The 14,773-nt window shown below is 39.9% G+C and overlaps 1 pseudogene; it reads right to left on the minus strand.

Moving 5' to 3' along the window:
- Window positions 1–4,393: 4,393 nt before the first annotated feature.
- LOC111727164 lies at window positions 4,394–4,490 on the minus strand (annotated as a pseudogene).
- Between the last annotated feature and the right edge of the window lie 10,283 nt (window positions 4,491–14,773).

Genomic DNA, 14,773 nt, shown 5'->3' on the forward strand with positions numbered 1-14,773 from the left:
GTTTTTGGCCAGGGCTGGGTCTGAACCCACCACCTCCAACATATGGGACCAGCGTCCTACTCCTTTGAGCCACAGGTACAGCCCCAGTGGACATTTTTAATCTTTTCACCATGTGGAAGTTGGAACTTGATCAAAAGTTTCTGAGTGAGTTTACTTTTCTGGTGGAGGATTGCGCCAGTCATTATGGAGGATAGATCTGAGAATATCCTGGAGAGCTGGTTTAGTTTTGGCAAATGTCTTCAATATATGAATGTCATTGAAGTATTTAATTTCTCCATCATAAATGAAACTCAGTTAGCTAGATACAAGATCCTGCATTGAAAGTTGTTTTGTTTTAGATTAAAAGTCGATGACCACCCTCTTCTAGCCTGAAAGGTTTCAACAGAGAGATCTACAGTCATTCTGATATTTTTCTCCTTGTAGGTTATGGTTTTCTTACGTGTACCTTCTTTCAGAATTTTCTCTTTCATATGAACTTTAGTGAAATTAGTTATGATGTGCCTGGGGGATGTCTTATTCGGATTGAGTCATGCTGGGGTTCTGAAGCTATCTGCTATCTGAATTTCAGAATTTCTTGGCATGTCTGGAAATTTCTCTTTCATAATTTCATGAAGAAGAGCCTCTGTGTTTTGTGAACCAACTTCGTTGCCTTCAGATATTCCTATAAGGCGAATATTAGTTTTCTTCGAATTATCCCAGAGTTCTCTGAGAGAATGATCTGTTTTTACTCTCCATTTCTCTTCATCTTTGAGTGCTTGGGTGTGTTCAAAAGCTTTGTCTTCAATGTCAGAGATCCTTTCTTCTGCCTGTTCCATTGTGTTACCAAGGTATTCTACTGTATTTTTCAGGTCTTTGAGGGCTGCAAACTCTTGCCCCAATGTTTCAAAATCTTTGGTCATATTATCTTTGAAATTGTTGAATTCTTGAGTCATCTTTTGAATAATTTCTTGAAATTCTAATTGCCTCCTTTCCTCCATTTTGTTAATCTTATTTGGTATCCAGATTCTGAACTCTGATTTCTAACCCATGGTGATTTCTGCCCCATGGTGAATTTACACTGTTTGGAGTCTGTACCAGAACCGTTCAGCCAGTGGCTGCCTCTGGAGATATCAGCTTCTTCTGGTTGCCTGGAGAGGTAGAGCATGGTCTGTCCGAAGAAGCCTCAGGGGTGTGGGCTTTATTGTTCCTGCTGCTGTGGCTACTGCTCTTTGACTCGGGGTACGTCTATTCTAGTGTGGTGCCCTCTCAATTGACCATCCTCTGGTAGTTCTCTGGCTGCCTCAAGGAGTGCAGAGAGCTCATGGCTCTGGCAGTTCTGGGGCTGTCCAGGGTGGAAGCCTGGGGCTGAGATCAGCTCTGCAGCTGTAGGTGGAACCACTCTGGAGCAGGAGCCTGGAGTGGTGATCGGTTCCACTGCTGCCCATGGAACATGCATGGCTGGTAGCTGTTCAGGGGCCTCCCAGCAGGAGCCTGGAGCAGGGATCAGCTCTGCCATCAGAATGCGTGGCTCTAGCAGGTAATGGGCTGAGGGAGCTGGCATTGCTGCACCCGGAGAATGTGTGGCTGTAGCAGGTCTCCAGCTATAGGGCTGGGACTGGGTGCTTGGTCCCACAGGGGTTGGGGAGTTTGCTCTTGGGCTTCCCCTTACTATCTCTGTAGGCAAGGGGGGGAAGGGTAAACTGGAAATTCAAAATGGCAGTGAAAATGTTGGTTCAAATTTTCTGCCTGTCAAGAGAGAGTGTTTGGGATCTCAGCAGGGGCCCTCTAGGGGAGTATACCCCCCTTCCTGTAGCTCTCACATGTGGGGTGAGATACTAGGTCCTCAGTTCACCTCTCGCCTGTATAGAACTTACAGAAGCAGACAAAGAGAAAAACACAACTTTCTTGGGGGAGGGGACAGACACTTTTCCTTTGGGATATATTATGCACCTGTAGATTGCTTTCTTGGAGTCACACCTTGCCTCAGCAGAGGTGTCCTGCAGATAACACTCTTCTCTCCTGGCTGGGCTCCCAGTCTTCAACTTTATTGGATATTTTCTGGAGATTATCCTTCCCTCTGGATGGGAGCTTCTGTTGGAGGCTGGCACCTGTCAGCCATCTTGCCCTTCTCCCTTCTGTTTGATTTTAAAAAGAGAAAATAAAAGGGGTTATAGCTCAAAAAAAAAAAAAAAAAAAACAAAGAAAAGAAAAGAGTGACTAATTTTCACATAAATAAAGATTTTCTATTATCCTTTTCTGGGACTTGGGAAATAGGGAAAAGGTGAGGGACAACTGACCTGTTGGATCTGGGGTTCTCATGCTTGAGAAAGGTTTGTATTTTAATCAACTTTCAGGGGAAAACCTGTGCAAGGGAGCAGGATGAGTCAGAAATGTTACTTTCAGGCTTCTAGTTCCATCTTTTTCGCAGCCACATAGACTGCAATGATGAAGGCTATTCCAGGTCACTCACATACTCACAGTGTGAATCGCTTTTGTAAATTCTTGCTCTGATTTCTTCTGCTTATGTCGTGACTCTTTTTCCAAAGAGAGAAGTGTGTTATTTTTTTTTTAAAGGTTATTTAAACTATTCATGTGTGGTGGTGATGGTGGGACATCTGTTTAAATGTGCACATTATTTTAATACAATATAATAATTGCTTTGTGGGTAAGACACCTTTGGGAAATACTTTATTATAACCTTATGTTCTATACTTAATCTCTTCATGGTAAGTTAAATTGCTTAGTAATTTCTATATTTAATATTTATACTTTTTCATTTGTTTTAAACCTTGTTCATGTAAAATAGAAACTTTTATACTCCAGTTCAGCATTTATCTCCTTTTGGTCAGCTCTGAGATACTCAAATCTGTCTATTTATATCCAATCTATTTTCCATTATATTATCCATTTACTGCTCAATTACACACTGAATTTAGTTATTATGTTATCATAGTAGAAAAGTGAATCATGAGCAAAGGAGGTACAGAGTGGGCTGTGTAAACAAACGTGAAACTGAATAAGAAAACACCGCAAGATCAGGGTAGTTGTAAGGGTCACAGAATGTTAGCGTAAGGAAAGTGAGACATAGCAGAGAAAATAGGAAAGCAAGCAAGCAACATAAAAAAAATGCAATACTGAGTATCTTTTTTTTTTAATCTATTAAATCATAGCTGTGTACATTAATGCAATCATGGGGTATAGTGTGGTGTTTTCATATACAATTCAAAGTACTCTCATCAAACTGGTTAATGTAGCCTTCATGTCATTTTCTTCGTTATTAAGACATTCATACTCTGCTTTTAAAAATATTCACTTGTACCCTTGTAAGATAAACCATAGAGGTGACCCCACCAATCACCCTCCCTCCACCCACCTACCCCCTGCCCTTTCCCTCCCCCTCCCTCTCCCCATATTCTAAGGCTATAATTAGGTTATATCTTTCCTATGAAAGCTATAATTTAGTTTCAAATTAGGGCTAAGTACATTGGATACTTTTTCTTCCTTTTTTTTTTTTTGAGATAGAGTCTCACTGTGTCACCCTGGGTAGAGTGCTGTGGCTTCACAGCTTACAACAACCTCAAACTCTTGGGCTTATGTGATTCTCTTGCCTCAGTCTCCCCAGTAGTTGGGACTACAGGCGTCTGCCACAACACCTGGCTATTTTTTGTTGCAGTTGTCATTGTTGTTTAGCTGGCCCAGGCCAGGTTCGAACTTGCCAGTCTTGGTGTATATGGCTGGCATGGTAACCACTGTGTTATGGGCACTAAGCCAGAGTAAGAGTATCTTGTAACAATAACAAGATAAAAGTAACTACAACTATCACAAAAAACAATGGAAACAACACAGGACACATTGTACATTATAGTTGTCCCCCTTTCCCCTCCCTATCCCAAGACATATCTCGGCCTAACCACATAAAGTGAAAAACTCCCTTCCTGACAGCAGAGAGGAAACAACATCCCTGTTATCCAAGAAAAAATAAAGGAAGAGACAACGGACAAGGTCAGGAAGGAGGAGAGACCTACAAGAGAAAAGGGGATGGCATGGGGATGTACTCCAGTGCCACTGTCCTCTGAGACATATGCCCACTCCTATCTCTTTCAGAGTGTACTATCGCTTACTGATTAGAAACTCAAAGAGAGCCCAGTGCCACTGTCCACTGAGACTTCTGCCCACTCTTAACCCTGTTTAAGAGTAAACTTCCACTTTGGCAAACTTTGCTGCTTACTGCTTTAAAGCTGTCTCTTGCTTTTAATTTTTGATTCTGAAAAAGACAGAACTGAGGAGTTCAACAGCCAGTTGGTCGGAAAGCAGGTAAATAAAAGGTAACAATTATATGAATATATGTAAGGTTGTTTCACACAGTTTTCTCCTAATAATATAGGTTTCTGGGTTCATTTCTTTTTTTTTTCTTTTAAATATGGAATGCTTTATGAATTTGCGTGTCATCCTTGCACAGGGACCATGCTAATCTTATTCAATTTTAACATATGTGCTGTCGAAGCAAGCACTATTTCTTTTTTTTTTTTTTTTCAGAATTTTATGGGGGTATATACATTTTGGTTAAATAGTTTGCTTTTGTGTAAATAAGACCAGAATTACAGATGTGTCCTTGTCTCAGAATGCGTGCCATATACCCGTGCAATGTACCCATTCAGTGGGAAGTGATCCATGTCCTCCCCCTCCCCCCTTCTTCAATTGCATTGAATTTTGCTTCCATATGAGCACATAGGTATTGATCAACTAGTTTAGTATTGAGTATTTGTGGCTTTTGTTTTTCCATTCTTGAGATACTTTGCTTAGGAGAATGCTCTCCAGATCCATCCAGGTTGTTAGAAAAGATACTAGAGCTCCATCTTTTTATGGCTGCTAGGTTCATTTCTTTACCTCAAAGTTCACGACTAGAGATTAGCCAAAATCTCTTGACCTTGGTATTGACTAAATCTGAGGGTTGAAGTCAGGAGACTACAGTGAGGGGGCTGTAAAATCTTCCAGCTGCCCAGGCCTCAGCAAAGCTCTCTGCAGTTTTTATTATTTTTTTCCAATGTCCCTTCTTCTCCAACAAAAGCCCTATCCCATAAGCAGCAGTTAAACTTTTTTAATCATTGTGAGAGGAAAGAGTTATCTGAATTGATAGAAATTTAGGTTAAAAACTGGGAAATATGACATTTTTTTATTCTAGCTGCCTTATTTCAAGCAAGTGGGTTTGCAATAAAAGCTCTGGGTAAGACAGCCAACCTGATAGTTCCCTTTCAGTATGATGGGCTCTGTGTAAGAATCTCTATTTATGTGGAAGACACACAGTTTATTGGATTGCGTATTCCCTTTATTATTGTCTTTTTAACTTTGTAATTTGAAATGCTTTGAGGTTGACAGCAATAATGCAATAGTAGCACAGAGAGTTCTTGCACTCACCATTTCCTTTAGTGTCAGCAACTAACATGGCCACGGTATGCTTGTCAAAACTGAGAAATTACCATTGGTGCAGCACTACTAACAAATTATGGAATTTACTTGGATTCCTACTGTTGGTTTTGAAAATTTAAGATTAAATGCTTTTAGAAAAATGCAGAAGAGTTTAAGTGGAAGCTAGAATTCCCTGTTCTCTGTCCTCTCCATCAAACCAACTTCCCAGGAGTAAACAGTGTTCTTTATTTCTTTATTTATCTTTCTAGACCAGGGCTGTCCAATACAAATATAGTGAAAGATATATGTGTAATTTTGAATTTTCAACTAGCCACATTCAAAAAAATAGAAACAAGTGAAATTAATTTTAAGAATATATTTATTAATTCACATAAAGAATCTAAACAACTGTCTTTTCAACATGAAATACATATAAAAATCATTAGCGAGAGACTTTATGTTCTTTATTTCACTGTAAGTCTTAAGACTTTATATTTTATACTTACAGCACATCTCAATTACTTTGTTTTTATTTGTGTAAATGTATGGGGTACAAGTGTGATTTTCCTACATGGATATATCTGTGTAGTGGTGAAGTCAAAGCTTTTAGGGTATCGAGCACTTGAATAATGTACATTGTACCCATTAAGTAATTTCTCACCCTTCACTCCCTCTCAGCTACCCTACCGTTCACAGACTCATTCCACACTCTGCCACATTTTAGGTGCTTAATAGCCACATGTAGCTTGTGACTACAGGATTAGACAGCAGTTCCAAACTATTGTTCATTCTCTCTGTCTCTGTCTGTCTCAACACACAAACAGATACACATTGTAGCTTACTTTTTTTTTTTTTTTGACTCTTTGTAAAAGGCCATAGATCCATGTCAGAATACTTGAGAGAATACTCTTTATTTAGATGACTATATAGCATTAAATAGAAAAAAGATGTGTATTCTATTAAGCCATTTCTCTATATAGATATTTAGGTTATTTTTCTATTTCAAATAAGGCTATAAGGGACATCTTTTATACAAAAAATTATGTGCATTTGTGTACTTTCAAGGCATAGAGTTCTAGATATGGAATTGTTGTGTCAAAGAGTATGACCCTGGTGGAAGTATTATGACTATAAATAATAATGTATACTTTAAACAAATTGCCAACAACTGCATAGCTAAATATGTACTATTTTCAAAACAATCGTTTTAGAAAACCAAATTTTTAATCCAGCATGTTCCTTTCACTAAAAATAATTTGGCTTTGCTTTTAAAAATTTGACTGAAGAACAAATTTGAGTAAAAACCAACAAACAAAGCAAGAAGACCTAGGTCTGTGACTCTTAAATGACATTTTCTTTTTAATCACAGTTATTTTTTTCACACATCCATCTTTTCCTCCCTTCCTCCCTGTTTTTCTTCCTTCCTCCCTTCATTCCTTCTATCCAAGAATCACCTTCCTATTCCACCTTTTCTCATCTTTCAGTTTCCAGTTTAAATTTTGTCTAAGAGCTCTCCTTGACCTCCCCATCTAAAGTAACCATCTGCCTGTCTCTAATTCAGTTTATTTCCTGTACAGTTTACCCTAACTTGAAATTCTCTCATTTGTTCACATTTTTTTTTTCATTTGTTTTCCCCAACTCAACTAGAAAGTAACCACTGTCTTTAATGTCCCACCCCAGGGCTCCAGTACACTATTTGTAGTGGGTATTAAAGAAGTGAACGAATGCTTGCTAAATTGCAAACTGAAGCTGGGACACAGGTGCCACAAACATAGTTTCATAGTTTTTTCATCAAGAAAGTTAGAATGTACAAACAAATGGTTACAATAAAAGGCAACGGGCATAGCAGACCTGCATGTCAATTCTGAATAACATAGGAAAGGGTTTTCAGGTGACGTCTTTATTTTTTTATTTTTTTCTGATAATACAAATTCTTAGCTTTAATACTTGCTTAACTTAACTCTGTAAAATTTTCCAAGTAAGTCTCATAGAATAGGGCACACCTGGCACAAAGCAGGTGTTCAATAACTATTAATTGGCAAATGCCTGAAGTGAAGCAGGTAACTTAAATTTTAATAGTGGTTCCCCAAATAAATATACATAATTGACCTTTGAACAATGCAGGCATTTGGGCTACCAACCCCTCATTCAGTTGCAAATGCATGTATAGCTTTTGACTTCCCACTCAACTTAACTAGTAAAATAGCCTTGTGGACCAGAAGCCTTATTCATAATGCAAATAGTTAATAGAAGCCTTATTCATAATGTAAGTAGTTGATTAGTGGGTGTTTTGTATGTTATATGTATTATATACTGTATTCTCTCTCTCTCTCTCTTTTTTTTTTTTGTTGAGACAGAGTCCCACTCTGTCTCCTGGGCTGGAGTGGAGTGGAGAGCTCATAGCAACCTCAAATTCCTAGGCATAAGCAATCCTCCTACTTCAGCATCTCAGAGTGAGTCACTGTGCTGGGCCTACATACTACACTCTTACAATAAAGTAAGCTAGAGAAAAGAAAATGTTACCAAGAAACCATAAGGAAGAGAAACTATTTATTAAGTGGAAGCAGATCATTCACCATCAAGGTCTTCACCCTTGTCATCTTCACATGGAAGAGGCAGAGGAGGAGGGGGAAGAGGAGAATTTGGTCTTGTCTCAGGGGTGGGAGAGGTGGAAGAGGTGGATGAGGTCTCAGGGGAGGCAGGAGAGACAGGCATGCTCAGTGTAACTTTTATTAAAAAATTTGAGTATAAGTGGAGTTCAAAGCTATGTTGTTCAAGGGTCAACGGTAATGACCTGATTTTTTTTTTTTTTTTTTTTTCTGGAAGAACATGTCCTTCGTAGAATAGCACTTGAGTGTTTATAAAAGACTTATTTCATAATCTTCCACCTTCTAGATGCTTGGTGATGTTTGTATTACTTTCTTTTCTGTCTTCCTGGGATAAAGAAAAAGATCATTGTAATTAGATTGTAAAAATATAGTGTGTCATGTGAATATGAAAGATCTCCATTTTTGTAAGAATGCAGTTTTAGGGCTTTTTTTTTTGTTGTTAATACCTTTTATTTACATTATAAAAGCAGTACAGTACAACATCCTTGTTGTAAGATATTCAAATGATGCATAGATGTAAAACCTCAAATGGTAAGTCCCTTTTGGGTCAGCCTGCTCTTCTACCAAATAGGATATATTGAATAGTTTGGTAGGTTCTTTCCCGTGACTTTTCCAGTTAGACACATATGCTTAATGATGTACATATGTTGTCATCACATTGTGGTGTTTCTGCAAAATGGGTTCCTATGAAATAGATTGTTGTGAAAATTTTCTTTCTTTTTTTTTTTTTTTTTGAGACAGAGTCTTACTCAGTTGCCCTTGGTAAAGTGTCATGGCATCATAGCTCACAGCTACCTCGAACTTGTCGGGTTCAAGCAATCCTCTTGCCTCAGCCTCCCAAGTAACTGGGACTACAGGTGTCACCACAATGCCTGGCTATGTACTAGACACAGGGTCTTGCTCAGGCTGCTCTTGAACTCCTGAGCTCAAGCAATCCACCCACTTCAGCCTCTCAGAGTGTAAGATTATAGGCATGAGTCACTGCTCCTGACCCTTATTTTTTTAATTTAATATTTCTTGGAAATATTTTCCTGTTAGAGTGTCCCAATAAAATGTTGACATTTTAAAATTAATTAATTTTTTTGAGACAGAGTCTCACTCTGTTGCCCATGCTAGAGTGCCATAACATCAATTTAGCTCACAACAACCTCAAATGCCTGGTGTCAAGTAATCCTCCTAGCTCAGCCTCTGAGTAGCTGGGACTACAGAGAACTACCATAACACTTGGTTAATATTTTTTCTATTTTTAGTAGAGATAAGGTCTTGCTCTTGCTCACGCTGGTCTCAAACTCCTGAGCTCAAGCGAACCCTCCTGCTTCGGCCTCCCAGAGTGCTAGGATTAGAGAGGCATGAGCCACTATGCCTGGCCAAAATGTTGACATTTTTATCAGTATATATCGTTGATAAGCAGAGTCAACATATTTTTGAAGACACAATGCCCACTACCAGCTCAATGCCTTGACATTGGTTTTGATAGAACTCAATGTATGTTTTACATAGTTACTACCAGTATGGGCAGCTTGGCGTATGGGTCTTGTGGTGGTCTTCAGGAGTACACAGAGTCCTTTAAAAATGTTCCCTAATCTTCTTAGAATGGAAGAAACTTAATGAATAAAACAAACAGGCTTGGTGCCCGTAGCTCAGCCCACATGCACCGAGGCTGGCGGGTTAGAACCCTGCCTGGGCCTGCTAAACAACAATGACAACTGAAACAAAAAAAAGCAGGTCATTGTGGTGGGTGCCTGTAGTCCCAGCTACTCGGGAGGCTGAGGCAAGAGAATCGCTTAAGCCCAAGAGTTTGAGGTTGCTGTGAGCTGTGACACCACAGCACACTACTGAGGGTGACATAGTGAGACACTGTCTCAAAACAAACAAACAAACAAATAAACAAACAACCAAAACCTCCCTAATCGTTTGTGGTAAAAGCTGAATGCTACTGAATCTTTCTAACCCACCTAACTTCCCGAAAGTGAATGTGGAGGAAGTGCCTCCATTCACGTGATGCTAATGCAGCAGGGTACATGAGTTAAAAGAGAAAGTTTTAATCCCAGTACAAATCTGTGCTGTTGTCTTCAAGGTCTTTAAGCAGGTGGTGTACATTGTTTTGGTTCTGGGGGGTGAGAAGGCCTCATCATCTCATAATTCCTTAAGGAAATACTTGGCTTACAGAGTGGTGTCCTCTAGTTTTGTGAACAGAACCTGGTGACATCCAGTTTCCTAATACCCTTTTTGTTTTTTTTTAGACAGAGCCTCAAGCTGTCCCCCTGGATAGAGTGCTGTGGCATCACAGCTCGCAGCAACCTCCAACTCCTGGGCTCAAGCGAGTCTCCTGCCTCCGCCTCCCAAGTAGCTGGGACCACAGGTGCCCGCCACAATGCCTGGCTATTTTTTGGTTGCAGCCATCATTGTTTTTTGGTGGGCCCAGGCTGGACTTGAACCCACCACCTTAGGTGTATGTGGCTGGTGCCTTAGCCACTTGAGCCACAGGTGCTGAGCCACCCTTTTTGTTTTTTTTTAAATTTTTGATTAATATGAGGGTGAATATAATTAACTTACATTCTTTGTGTTTGTAAGCTAAACTTCAAAACTCCATTAAAAAGTAGGAAAAAAAGACATGAACAGAGCTCTTCAAAAGATAGACAAATGACCAATTAAACATATGAAAAAAATTCTCAACCTCACTTATAATCAGGGAAATACAAATTAAAACCAGAATAAGATATTACCTTACCCCAGTTAGAATGGCTTTTATTAAAAAGTCTAAAAACAATAGGTGCTGGGGTGGATACAGAGAGAAAGGAATGCTTATACACTGTTTGTAGGACTATGAATTAGTACAAATTCTATGGAGAATCAATGAACAAAAAGTAGACCTACTATTTAATCTAGCAATCCCACTGCTGAGTATTTATCCAAAGGAAAAGAAGCCATTTTATCAAAAAGACATTTGCAGATGCCTGGTGCAGGGGCAGCACTCCGGGAGGCCTAGGCAGGTAGCTAACTTGAGCTCAGGAGCTTGAGAACAGCTTGAACAAGAGTGAGACTCTGTCTCTAAAAATAGCTGGGCTTTGTGGCAGGTGCCTGTAGTCCCAGCTGCTTGGGAGGCTGAGGCAAGAGGATCACTTGAGCCCAAGAGTTCGAGGTTGTTGTGAGCTATGATGCCGTGGCCCTCTATCCAGGGCAACAGAGTGAGACTCTGTCTTAAACAACAAAAGAAAACAAAATTGATACCTATAACCAAAAACATTTGTACCCCTGTAATACAGATATTTTTAAATTAAAAAAAAAAGAAAGGCTGCAGTCTCAGTTGATGCATTATTAACATCTGAAACGTGTATATAAATTATACTGGGGTACAGCATGGTTCGACTTCAGTTTTTAAAGATGATAACTTGTTTTCCTAAAATTTCAAGGGCAAAGACTATAGATTTGTTTTATTTGCTTGAAATCTTCCATTCTGAGCATGGGGTGTTCAATATTTATTGAAACCATGTTCATTGTGCAGCAAGGACAGCAGACTAACGGGTAGTTAAACCTGGATGTCACGTCTGCTCTGCCCCCAGGGACTTCTATGGGTCCCACACTTAACTTCTTCTTTTGGATATCACTTTCTTATCTATAAATTGATAAAGTTAACCCCAGACACTTTCATCAGCTTGTTTAAGCAGTCTTCACATCTGTATGACTTTTCAGCTCTGGAGCCTGACTTAAAGTCAAGATCTTTGCTGAGTCTTTAAAAATCGCTCAGTAGAGAACAAGTACTCTTCTAGCCCACTAACAACTGCCTATAAATTAGTAAGTGGATCAAATCTAGTGAAAAGATTGGCTGGCTGCAGAAATTTTTAAACCTATTTCCCAGCATTCTTACGTAAAGGTGTGGCAAGGAAATAAAGAAAGGAATTCTGGGAGAAAGTTGTCTTTATATATAAAAACCTTTGGAGACAGAGGCACAGACAGACCCAGAGGGGGAAGGAAGCCCTGGTAAAGGAGAAGCTGGAAAACTTCCTCTTAACTAGGTGGTAAGTACAGTCTGCTGGGTTGAAGAGAAAACCAGGACTTTGCTGCTTGGACTTTATTAAATGGGATATAAGGACAATGACAGATGAGCTGATAGAAATGACGGGAAATTTACATAAAATAGAGTTCTTTGAATTTCTTGGGAGATAGAATCTCCTTTAAATGGAATCATTGACATATAACCTGAATTATCTAAGCTTTTTCTGGATAAGTTCAGGGAGAAAAATGGAAGGGAGGCAAAAAAAAAAAAAAAAAAAAATAAACTGCAGAAAAGAGTACAGTCCCTTTGTGTTAAGCCATAGTTCTTTAGGTTGGCTTGAAACTGACTTCAGGTTCAATACATGCTTCGGCTGGGCCTGAATTTATCTAAAAGACTGGCATTATATAATAATAGGGAAATGGGAATAAGTGTGTCAAGGGCATGGCTAAATGAGCAGTTTTATGATTAGTGAAGTAAAGACATTTGTAAAAAATAACCCATGTAATGTATAATGTTCACTAAAAGCAGATGCCTAGTATCACCTTCTGAATTTTGTTTATTTATATTTTTTCAGCCGCTAGACCACCAGGAAAGCTTCTGTCTTTTGAAGGTTTTGTAGTAGTCTCTTCTGTGTTAGGAATTACTGAGCTGTCCAATGCCAGTGGGTATAAATGGCTTAGTTTGGTTGGAATTTTGTGAGGCTTAGTGTGGAAGAGTGTGGCCCCCCGGGAAGGCAGGCAGATTTTATTAGCCTTTGGACTTTGCCTCGAAGGCACTGGGAAGCCATCGAATGTTTTTAAGGTAGGAGAGACATTTAGAGAAATATATCTAAGAAGATTAAAAAGTTATCTGCTGATGTGGATTCTCTCCACCTGGGCAGAGAACAATATCAGCCTCTTAGACTTGGTCTCGTTTTCATGATCCCTCACTTAAAGGGACAGTCACATACAGCCAGATAGTGATGCATCTGTCCCTGGTCCTTTTTTCCCTCCTAAAGCTTTCAAATCCCCCAAACCTCTTCCTCACCTTCATTGTCGGCTTTCAACTGAGTTTCCTACTTCACTGGAGGTGCAATCAGCCCCGAGGTTCCCCTAGACCCACACACTCACCTAGCAGGTGCACCAGTGTGATGTCCCTGGTCGTGTCTAAGCCAAAACTAATATGGCACTGGATCCCATGCCTCCATTGCTCCAGCAAGCTTTCCCTTTCCTCAACCAATATTTTTCCTCCTTTTGATCCTCTTCAGACCATGCAACAATGCTGTAACTTTTACCACTTACACAATAAACTTTCTCTTGACCTTACACTTCAACTTCTTTCCATTTTTTGCTCTTCTTTTTGCAAAACTCCTTGAAGGCATTCTCAGTTTTGAATTATCTCTTTATTTCCTTTTTCCTTGCAACTTTCTTACTGAAATATAAAATGCTAATATCACTAATAAGCTCCAGGTTTCTCAATCCTATGACAAATCTCATTCCTAACCAAAACCCAGAATATTTTCTTCAAAATCCGTAGCACATGCAGCTCTCACCATCTGGAGGTACCTCGGGTCCTTGCAGTTGCTCTGCCCCAAGGCCCATGGAGCCATCTTTAGGCTCCTCTTCCTACTCGCACATCCTGTAGAAAACTCCATTTGCTCCACCTTCTAAACACCCAGAGCCTGCGTGCTGCCTACCCGCTGCTACCCTTTTTCTTCTGAATAGTTTGCTGACAGGTCTTTCTGCTTAGCCTGGCAGTAGAAGTGGCCCTTCTCAAAAGAAGACAGATCCTGTCAACCCACAGTCCTGCAGTGACTTCCTCTCCCTTGCAGTCAAAGCCTATATCCTCACAGACTGGCCTGTAGGCCCCACACATTTGCCCTGTGCCCTGGCGCCTCTGTGCTCTCTGTCCCTCACTCCGATCCAGTCTCTCTGGTCTCTCCCCCTGCTCTAGAACACATCAGGCACCCTCCTGCCTGAGAGCATCTGCCCTTCCTGTCTCTCCCTGTGCAAAACTCATTGTGGCTTGGCAAGGCCCTTGTTCTGTGTCTGGGCTCAGGTATCACCTTCTCAGTGAACTTAGTTGACACTCTACTCAAACCTGACTACCTTATTAAAAATTGCAACACAGTCCTTCCCAGCCCTGCACCCCCAAACTTCTTTACCTTGCTCTGTGTATTCTTTTCCTTTTTTCCCACTGGCACATATCACCTAGTAATATGCCAATAAATTACATTTTTGTTACTTTAAAAAGTTTTTGTAGGTTTATGCTAGTTAAATGTAAGCTGCATGAAGCCAGGGAGTCTTTGTTCCATTGATAAATTCCAAATGAATGGGATTGTGTTTAATATATTGCAAATAATAAATATTTGTAAAATAAATACATTTTTGCTATTATGTATTTTTGATTTAAGCATGAGTACCTTGTAATTTTTATTTTTCTATGATTTCCGAAATATTATGAGCATCATTTTTTTTTTTTTTTAAATCAATACTAAGTGAAGGAAAACAACTAGCTTAGGGCAGTGGGCACGACAAGCAGGGGCAAGTCGGAGGAAAGGCAGCAGCTCAGGGGGAAGTAGCAGAAGTTTGGATACACACACAGGCCTGAGAGGAAGTGGTGGTGATGAGAAGGGACTGACAAGGTCTATGGAGTGGGCTTGACTTTGGTGATCCTAGCTGTGGAGGAAGGCAAAGGACTCCTTGCTCTAGAGAAAGCATGGGAAATATGACGATAGGCAGACTATTTTGTAGGAGGGTGGAGCTGGTGGTCAGCTGAGTGTGCAGTGGAGATGGCAAGTAAG

The sequence above is a fragment of the Otolemur garnettii genome, unplaced genomic scaffold, assembly GCF_000181295.1.
Source record: "Otolemur garnettii isolate 467f Iridium unplaced genomic scaffold, OtoGar3 scaffold00003, whole genome shotgun sequence".
Classification (NCBI taxonomy): Eukaryota; Metazoa; Chordata; class Mammalia; order Primates; family Galagidae; genus Otolemur; species Otolemur garnettii.